A 10,713-nucleotide genomic window follows, 5' to 3' on the forward strand; every position below is an offset into this window, starting at 1 on the left:
CCTTTTTTTTTTTTTTTTTTTTTTTTGAGTTCCAGGTATAATCATTTTAAAGCATTCTTGTGCCCAGGAAAAGTATCATGCTAAAGGACTTGTTTTCTGAATAATTCTCCAGTTTTATTGCTTGGTCTATCATTGCTGTACGTCAATTCAATTAGCTGCTGTCCCGGCATATTTGGGATAACTTATGAGACACAGTAAGGAGTACATTGTAGTGAGTGTGCCACGTCATGGGAGAAAGTGAGGACTGTCTTTTTAAACTACCGATCATGGGTTCTACAAGATCTTGGATGTCACAAGCAACTACATGGCCCAAATCAGCATTCTTTTCACGGATGTTCTAGGGAACAAAGCTTTTAACTAAGAAAGGAAAAATATGAACAAGAGCAAGGCAGAATTACTAAACTTTGGTTTTTGAAGCAAGTGCCAAAGAAACAGCACTCTGTTCACAACTAGATACTTCCTTGTACATTAGTTCATTTGCAATATGGGTATCAGACAATTTACTGTAAGTACTTAAAGATATTTGAAAATTCATTTGTGATTTGAATTAACTTTAAGAGACATAGGCCCAACAGTGGTGTGGTGGCGAAGGTGGCTGGATCCCGCATAGCCATCTGCTCAGTTCCGAGTTCCAGACCCAGCAGCTTGAGCAACATGCCAGGTACATATATATGCATGCTCCAAATCCTTAGAGGAGACGAGGAGACGGGATTGCAATGTTGCCATTCTCCTTGGGAGTGGGGGGAGTGCTTGACAGACCCTTTCAAGTTGGACAGTGGTGAAGAGCTGAAAATTGCCATCATCCCCAACCCTCAGGAATGTACCTTGACTTTGGTAGACATAGGCATTGGCATGACCAAGGCCAATCTCATAAATAATTTGGGAACCATTACTAAGTCTGGTACTAAAGCATTTATGGAGGCTCTTTAGGCTGTTGCAGACATCTCCGTGATTGGGCAGTTGGTGTTGGTATTTATTCTACCTATCTGGTGGCAGAGAAAGTAGTTGTGATAACAAAGCACAACGATGAAGAACAGTATGCTTGGTAATCTTCTGGGGGTTCCTTCACTGTGCATGCTGATCACAGTAAGTCTATTGGCTGGTGTACCAAAGTGATCCTTCACCTTAAAAAAGATCAGACAGAATGTTTAGGGGAGAGGCAGGTAAAAGAAGTGGTGAAAAAGCATTCACAGTTCATAGGCTATCCAATCACCCTTTATCTGGAGAAGGAATTAGGAAATCAGTGATGATGAGGCAGAGGAAGAGAAAGGTAAGAAAGAGGAGGAAGACAAGGATGATGAAAGACTTGATATTGAAAATTCAATATTGAAGACATGGGCTCAGATGCAGAAGATGACAGTGGTAAAGAAAATAAAAAGAAGATTAAGGAGAAGTACATCAATCAGGAAGAACTGAATAAGACCAAGTCCATTTGGACCAGAAACCCTGATAAACATCACCCAAGAGGAATATGGAGAGTTCTATAAGAGCCTCACCAATGACTGGGAAGACCATTTGGCTGTCAAGCACTTCCATGTGGAAGGTCAGTTGGAATTCAGGATCTTGCTATTTATCTCTCACTGAGCTCCCCCTCTTTGAGAACAAAAAGAAAAACACCAAATTGTATGTTCATTGTGTGTTCAGCATGTACAACCGCAATGAGTTGACACCAGAGTAGCTTAACTTTATCTGTGGTGTGGTTGACTCTGAAGACCTACCTCTGAACATCTCCCAAGAAATGCTCCAGCAGAGCAAAATCCTGAGAGTTATTTGCAAAAACATTGTTAAGAAGTGCTTTGAGTTCTTCTCTGAGCTGGCAGAAGACAAGGAGAACTACAAGAAATTCTATGGGGCATTCTCTAAAAATCTAAAACATAGAATCCATGAAGACTCCACTAACCGATGCCTTTCTGAGCTGCTGTGCTATCACACTTCCCAGCCTGGAGATAAGATGATTTCCCTGTCATAATACATCTCTCTCATGGAGGAGACACAGAAGTCCATCTATTACATAACTGGCGAGAGCAAAGAGCAGGTCCAGAAGTGGAGCTTTGAGATGGTATACATGACTGAGCCTATTGATGAGTACTACATGTAGCAGCTCAAGGAGTTCCATGGGAAAAGCCTGGTTTCGGTTACCAAGGAGGGTCTGGAATTACCTGAGGATGAAGAGGAGAAGAAGAACATGGAAGGGAGCAAGACAAAGTTTGAGAACCTATGCAAACTGTTGGAAGAAATCTTGGATAAGAAGGTTGAGAAGGTCAACCCTTAAACTGGCTTGTATCTTCACCCTGCTGCATTATGACCAGCACCTATAGCTGGACAGCTAACATAGAGCAGATCATGAAAGCCCAAGCACTAAGGGACAAGTTTACAATGGGCTACATGATGGCCAAAAAGCATCTGGAGATCACCCCTGACTGCCCTGTTGTGGAAACTCTGTGGCAGAAAGCTGAGGTAGACAAAAATGACAAGGCTGCCAAGGACCTGGAAGTGCTGCTGTTTAAAACTATCCCCTTCTGGCTTCTCCCTTGAGGATCCCCAGACCCACTCAAGCCACATCTACTGCTTGACCAAGCTGGGCCTGGACATGATGAAGATGAAGTGACAGCAGAGGAACCCAGTGCTGCTGTTCCTGATGAGATCCCCCACGTGAGGGCAGGAGGACATATCACACATTTAGGAAGGAGATTAGGTGTTTCTACTGGGAAACCTCATGCCCTCTGTATAGTGCCTTCATGGCTCCCACAGCAGCCCTGAGTGGCCCTGTCCCACTTGGCTCCCTCTGCCATGTCTATAGTGTTTTGTATTTTATTTTCCTGTCCTTGTGTCTAAGGCAGGAAATAAAGGCCTCAAGTGCCATATTCCTCCTACCTAACTTGAAAAAAAATTTTTTTTCATATATGTATAGATTAGAACAGTATTAGAATTAGAGGGATCTAGTATTTGGTACTACCAAATGTACCTTATCTCTTGAGATTTGAAATAATTTTAGATTATGTCATGCATGTGGAGGTTATTAGGTTAGCTATAATTTTTTGATATATTTTTAGTCATATAGGCCAATAAAATGAGAATATCTTAGAGAAGAAAAAGAGCAATGAAGAGTAGATTTATTGTTGGTAAAGCAAAAATATTGGATTGTCAGAAAAGTCAGACATACTTTTTCTTTTTTTTCTATGCAAAAATGCATTGTGACTTTTCTGGGAACCTAATCATTTGCTGAAAAGAAGGAGAAATAAGAGTTCAGTCATTACCAGCACCCAGTCTGCGCAAGGACAGACTGTTTATCTTCTCCCTGTGGTATCTTCCTGTCATCACATGACCTCGGCCTAACCAGGAATGACACCGAGTGGGGAAGGAGTGACTTCTCAGGCTGTGTGTGTTTGTGAGAGCCTATTTCCCGCAGCTGAATGAATTCCTGTAGGCCAGCCATGCCAATCATGTACCTTTATACTGGCTCCTCCCCAGATGTACACATACCTTTCCTCATGGCCTTTGGATGAGGGGCTCATAATACCCCCCATTCAGTGAGGCCCACCCTCCCTAAAAGTCCAATACACATCCTCTCTCCTTCACTGTTTTATTCTCTCCCCTTAACTCTTCCCTTAGTCACTCACTCACTCTACCCCTTATTGCCTATCTGTCTCACTGGGATCTTTACTCTGTTGTGTTGACTCCCAGATTCCCAAAACCTAGAATAATGCCAACCACCTATAAGGTTTTGATCACATATTTATAGAATGAGTGATAGGTTGCTCTGGTTTTCTTTCCCTGAAGCCTGAATTCTTCTAAATACCCAAATAAGGTACAGAAACATTTTGTCAGAGTGAAATAGTCATCCAGCCACCTGATTCAAGTCATGAAATCAGCAATTATATTCTACAGCTAGAAAATACTCCCGGGTGTCATCACCATTTGACACTAAGAGTTCTTGGGCAATAGCAGAAGCCCTTTCCCCTATCTCCTTAAGGAAGTGGTAGAAATGCTGACTGCCCCAGGACAAAGAGAGGGCAGAAATGTTTGGGGACAGGCTGCTGGACTTCTTGAGGGGCCTCAGTGGGGTCACTTAAGAAGATCAGAAAAACCTCAAGTTGAAAGGAAGAGGAGCCCCTTCCTTCCGTTCACCTCCAGAACTATGACCACAGCCAGCAGTTACTGGAAGTTTTCCGTTGTGCTGACTTTGAAGGCAGGTGGTAGCTGGTGAACCAGGGTCATGTAGTATAAGACCCACTCTGTGCTGTTCTTGTGCAACTCTGAGGAAAGATCTATTGGCAAATTCATCAAGACTTCACTTGGTAATCTGAGGAGGACAATGCTGCTTTGCTATTCAAATAGAGCCACCTTCTATTGTCATTCCTCAGAGCAAGATTAAAGCCTGTGCAGTAGATGAATAATATTTATCCAGAGAGCATTTTAAAAGCATCTGGAATTTGTCCTTCAGAATAAGGAAAAGCTAAGGGAAATAGAAATTTCTTAAGTTCATTAACACACAGATTATTATCCTTATACCTGAAAACATCTAGCACAGACACAAAAATGTGTTTTTTCCCAATGATTTCTTCTATTCTTCTCTCCCAAACATTTTGAAGTTTAAATCCTAGACTTAAAATTTCATTCATTCATCTTGCTTGTCCCTATCTCTTTTCTGGAATGTCACCCTCTGCAAACCCCAAATGTGTGTGTGTGTGTTAATCTGAAAAGTCAATGAAATGGAAAAACTTATCTGAGCTCTCTGCCTGAAGCTGGTCTCAGCCCCCAGTTCTCCTTAAGGGGGTGTCAGGGGGAGGGTTGTGTATACTTTGGGCTCCCTTAGAAAGCCAATTTCATACCACTTTCCTAGGCTTCCCTTAACCATTATTCTTCCTATAAACCCTTCCTGAGACTTAAAATTTATCCTAGTGTCTTTCCTAAAACTAATCTTATAGTATTAGAAATAGAAACATATTCATCTTAAGGTGTTAGGAAAAATACTAGAATAAATCAGTACCCTCCCAGAGCAAACTGGTCATAGTTTGTCACAGCACTGAGCTGCATATCATTGATTGAGAATGATGTTTAGTCTTCTGGATCAGGCTTGGAGCCTCCTGTGTGTCCTAGAAAACCTCAAATGTAGAAGTTCTCATCTGTATCTTGATGAAGCTGATTTCTTTTAAAAGAGAACAACTTTCAATTCCCTATGTAATGTACCAGTCTCTTCCTTCCAAAGTCCTTCTAGATTGAAAAAATTAGAGATTTATTTGGTGGGTCATTGTTTAAGCAATTCAGCATCACTTTGACACCAGGAAATAATCAATCTGTCTGCCAAGGAAAGTTATAAAGATTTCAGAGGAACCGTTGTTAATGCACTGCAAGTAAGTCCTGGTTTACTGCCCTTACGCTGCAACAGAGCAGGAGTTTCACTTATTAATTTATTTGTATTATAGATTAAAATTATACTCTAGAGTTAACTTGAGATTGACAGCATGCAAAGGTATAATGTTATTAGTTTGGCAGGAGAAATCATCATAAGCTCAAAATATTGCCAAACTCAATTATTATGTAATGGCTCGTCTGCCATCTTCAGGGAAATGTAGCAGCTTGTATTGGTTTGGCCAATTGATTGAGATCCAATTATAATGTCATCTTGTAAACATCTCCGTGGGGAGATGTTTGGCTTGCTGGACAACAGACACTGCTTCCTCACTAAGTAACCAAACCTTCTGGGTTGCTGGTATGATTTTACCTTATAATCATTGCTGCTTCAAGACATGGGGGAATATACATTTGTGTAAAAATAAATAAATAAATAAAAAGGGAGACATTCCGTATATGGTGGATAACACTGACTGCTACAGGAAACAACCTCCAAATTCTTAGGGGCTACACGTGACTTCCTACAGTGAGTTGGGTACAGATACCACGTCTGGCTCTGTGGAATAACCTGATCTCATACGACAGAAAAGGAAAGAAAAACCATAAATAAGGAAGATTTGCTCAAATACCATTGACCAAAAGTAACCAAGTATTGCTAAAAATTAAAATTAGTCTCCCAGGTACATGGGGGCTGGGTAGCCCCTCTAAACCATAGACGGGAGCTGGCCGACTGTTACATCCTTCTATAGACCTGGGATTTAGAGGCAAGGGCAGGACTTGCATTTCTTTCCTTTTTTTTTTAAGGTTTTTGTCATAAGTTTCTTTAAGGTTTGTATACTTCCCAGAGAGGGACACAGACAGTGAGAAATCATACCCCAGAGAGATGGCCACATCATAATCCCTTTTTCTTCATTCTCCTGGGATTGGGGACATACATGTACATGTGCCTAGTATGATTTTTTTCAAGCCACCAGGTTGAAAAAAAACTCAAGCCATGATCATCCATGTGGGAGTCCAGTGCCTTAACCACTACACCACCTGCGGACCCAGGACTCCTGTATTTCTAAAGCACCTCTGTTCTCTTACAACTGTGACAGTTGAAGACATGGTTTGATCTTAATGGATCTGAATGCAGTATCAGCCAGTCCTGACCTATGGTGAAACCATGTATCCCTGGAATCATGGAGCTAATAAGCATAATTATTTGTTCCTTTCTGTGTGTGTGCTTTCCAATAAGAACACTAGTCTGTATTCTTATTACAAGCGGCAGATCCTAAGAATGCACTATCCATTGCATTTTTTTTTTTACCCAGAGCCTTAATAAAATCTGTAATGAGTCTTTGTATAAACTTGTTGATTTGAAACTATCAAAGATCATTTCTTTTTTGATAACATATTTCTTCATTCGTGGTGTTGGTACTGTACAAAGTGTTAGGATGTATCAAATCTCATTTTATGCTACATGTTTAAACTTCTATTCATTAAAACTAATGGCAAACATCTGGGTCGATGTTGCTAGCAGGTGCCATGAATAGCAGCACCAGGAGAGCTAGAAAAGTCATCTGTGCCCTGACAGCTTACCATTCTGGGCTTTTCTTTCTCAGGTACCCATTTCCCATGGTGTTCAGCAGCTGTAGCAGGAAGGACTTGGAAACCAGCTTGGAGAAAGGAATGGGGATGTGCCTCTTTAACCTGCCAGAAGTCAAACAGTCTTTTGGGGGCCAGAAGTGTGGGAATGGTTATGTTGAAGAAGGAGAGGAGTGTGACTGTGGAGAGCCAGAGGTAAGAGCCATCTCCAGGACATTTGTCTTGTATTTTTGGTGGGATATAGAAGCGAGAATTTAGAGGACTCGTACAACAGAAAGAAAGTGCTGGAACCCCAGGATAGACAAGTCTTAGAAAGCCACCTTGAGCAGGCCTCAGAAGTAGGGTGGCTTTCTTGAATGTTAACTATTCTACCTAGATCTATTATATCATTTCATTTAAAAGATAAAGAATCTACTCTATCAAAGGGTGTAATATTCTCAGCATGAGAACAAGAACAACAAAAAAGCCTTGAGCTCTGAGTTTAGAAGAGAAGAAAGCCTTGCAATTCTTGCTTCAAATAGCTACTAAGCATCATTTCTTTCTCTTTGTAAGGCAGGTTGCTAGAGGGGAATTTGAATAAGCAGCATTCATTTTAACCAAGAGCTTCCCCTCAAGTTGAAATTCTGCCTTTGCTGCATTGGTTGCTGCCGCAGCCTCCTCTGTATGCACCACCTGAGGTTCCGGCTTCTGTGCTTGTTCGCTTTCAGAAGCAATAAGCGAAAGCAGGGAACATTTTTATCCAGCACAAGGCTTATTTAACTCTGTTTTCCAGCCAAACACAGTCATTTTTCTTGTTTCTATAAGGTCCAAGATAAAGTTAATCAACATAGAAATTACAATAACCATTTTTTCATCTCTGAATAATGTTGAGAAGGAAAGAGAGAGGACACAGAGAGACCTCGTAATAAAATGATTGTCCTATCAGAGCGTGAAGGAGATTGTGTTTAGAATAAATCAAGGCAAGTAGTTTGTACAGCAGGCAGTCTACATGTGGGATTCCCTCCCTGAGAGCTTGTGCAAACTGAAACGGTAGACAAGTTCAAGATGGGCTTAGCTCAGTTCACAGATGGGCTTAATGGGGGCTTAGAAAAAGCAGGCTTCAGAAGGCTGCTCCAAAGAGATAATTACGCTGAGACTCTGGAGCATTCCATATATTCCTGTGTTCATCGGATAAACTGGTGAACAGAATCTTCATCGTATCCCATCTCCAATCTCTGAGGTTTTCCACACCAGCAGGAACAACCTTGGCCTGACAGTTCCAGCAAGAATGTTGGAGGTGTGTTAATACTGAGTGGGATGGGAGAGTGCGGAGTGGTTTTGTCAAACGTTTTTGTTAACTCAAAACTTGCCACACAGAATTTATCAATGATAATGGCATTGCCTACAGAAGTGTTTAATTTTGCTCACCATGAGCAGGGAGTGGTTGCTGTGAAAGAATGAAACCCAACTGTAGAAACACTTTTTAAGATTAGTGGAGGAAGACATAAACACATCATGAGATGAGTGTGCAATGGAGACATTCCTTGAAGGCCTTGTTAATTACTCAAGGAAAAAAAGAAAAGAAAATATTAGTTTAAATTACCCACATTTCTCAGGAGAGCTCATGTTGATTTGAAATGGTTTGTCTTCTATTTGAACTCCTTCTAATTGTTTATTAAGCTAAACAAATTTGGTAGCTCTTCATGGAGCCATGAACTCTCAGGCTTGGAATGACTCCACAAGAAGTCATGTACCAGCGCTACCACCATTGTTGCTGCCACCATCATCACCACCACTGTGAACATTGCCACTGCCATCATGTCTGCAATCACCACTACCACTACCGTCATCATCACACTGACCATTACCCCTGGTATCACTATGACTATGCCCACCATAATCACTGCCACCCCGTCATTACCACAGCCAGGGCAACTTCCATCCATAGCTACCATCACTGCCATCATCACCACTATTGGAGCAGTAACACTACCCTCATAATCACCAACATCCCTACCCCTCTGCCACCACTGTCGTCGTCACACTACCATCACGTCAGCAAAGGCTCGAATACCTAAAATTTTCCAACTACCCGGTGTTCTGATCTTCTCTTTTATCTCTATCAGGGAGACATTCGGCTTTGCTGGGGTGCTTACTATCTCTCCAGGTAGCATGTTGCCTTTCAGGGAAACTTTGATTACTACAGACTCGTCCTTCTGCTGACAAATCCTACATGTAATTCTCAACTTTGTGTTGATGTGGTTAGGGTCCTTAGTTATAGGATACATTCTCAATATTTGAAAAGAACTTTCATTCCCCTTACCATAAGTTCTTTCTTCCAAGAAATTTTTCACTTTCACAGTTAGGGGTTTTGCCTCACTTGTTTTTTGTTTGTTTGTTTGTTTGTTTTGTTTCGTTTTGTTTTGTTTGAGAGGCTAGATTTTTGCTATAGGGCACGTGCACTCACCAGAGAGGCAGACAGAAAGCAAGAAATCACTCCCCAGGGGGGATTGTCATGCCACTATCCCTACTCCTCCATTCTCCTCTCAGGATTTTGGGCATGTATGCACTCGTGCCAGGCATGTTTCAAGCCACCAAGTCCAGGAGTCAAACTGCCGTTGACCACATGGGAGTCCAGCAATGTAACCATTATGCAATCTGCTGGTTCCTTGCCTCACTTTTTAGTTTTGTTTTGGTTTGCTTTATCAAGTTCAGGCTCAAACTGAATCTAGCAGTATAACAGACCGTTTCCAATTTCTAATCTGCTTTGACCAAAACTTTTAGTCAAACCTTTTAATCTGGGCATTTTATCCCCCTGCCCAATGTTCAGCCTCTGGAAAGATTTGTCAGCCTTTGTATCAGACTGGCCATGCATGCCCTGGTCCATAGAGGGATTTAATATCACTACGTCAGAGAACAAGTAAATGGGATCAGAACAACTTCTACCAGCACACAGCTAGATCTGGCTTCTGCTACCTTGCTCCCAGAAATAATCTCCATTCATTTCAAAAAGATGCAATGTGGTCTTAGCCAGTTCATTGTGATTAAGAATCTGTGTCTACTACCTACAACGTGAAAATGACAATTATGGCTTTGCAGAAAATTCTCTAGTGGTTTCATTATTTTTTCTTCTTAGAGGCTTAGTATTCTTTGGCTCTGTGGAGCTTCTCTTTTGAGTACTAAGATAATAAATGGATCAACAGTTGAAGAATTTGTCTCTTATGAGAAATATGGTACTGCAGAAGAAATAGATTTGGAGTAGTTAAAACGCAAGTGATTGCTGAAGCTTTCCTGCACAAGGCATTGGATTTATATCAACATAAGGATATCCTGACAACTCACTCATTCTTTCAGCTAACAGGGTTGGGAATGAAGCCTTATCTCCTTGTTTAAAGTCAATAGGATGCCAGTAGCTTGCAAATATCTTTTAAACTTAGCTATCTTTCTCACATTATCAATCCCTTTTGAAGTCAAAACCATTCTACTTGGCTGCATTTACATTTAAGCTGCTGCTTATATTATTTGGTGATTTTAGTTGGGGGGGAAGGGAAGTTCTTAAAGGATTTTAGGACTCAGGTTTAGGATGCTGATTTAACTTAGAATTTCAGTGAAACTGTAATTTGGTTAATGTGTCATTAGTAGAGCCATTTAGACCTTAACAAGAAGAATAGCATTGCTGTCTTTTTAATGGCATTGATCAGGAATGCAATTAATGGACTCGCTCATAAAAAAAAAAAAAAAAAAAAAAAAAAAAAAAATGTCCCAAAACTTTTTAAAATTGTAAACCACAGA

The 10,713-nt window shown here is 40.9% G+C and overlaps 1 protein-coding gene and 1 pseudogene across 1 annotated transcript in view; both read left to right on the top strand.

The window, feature by feature from the left end:
- The window catches only part of ADAM12 (ADAM metallopeptidase domain 12), a 457,774-nt gene that overhangs the window by 378,796 nt on the left and 68,265 nt on the right, over positions 1-10,713 (top strand). The window lies entirely within an intron of this gene.
- Positions 838-2,683, top strand: LOC102490547 (heat shock protein HSP 90-beta pseudogene; annotated as a pseudogene).

Source organism: Tupaia chinensis, unplaced genomic scaffold, assembly GCF_000334495.1.
Source record: "Tupaia chinensis unplaced genomic scaffold, TupChi_1.0 Scaffold000113_1, whole genome shotgun sequence".
Taxonomy (NCBI): Eukaryota; Metazoa; Chordata; class Mammalia; order Scandentia; family Tupaiidae; genus Tupaia; species Tupaia belangeri.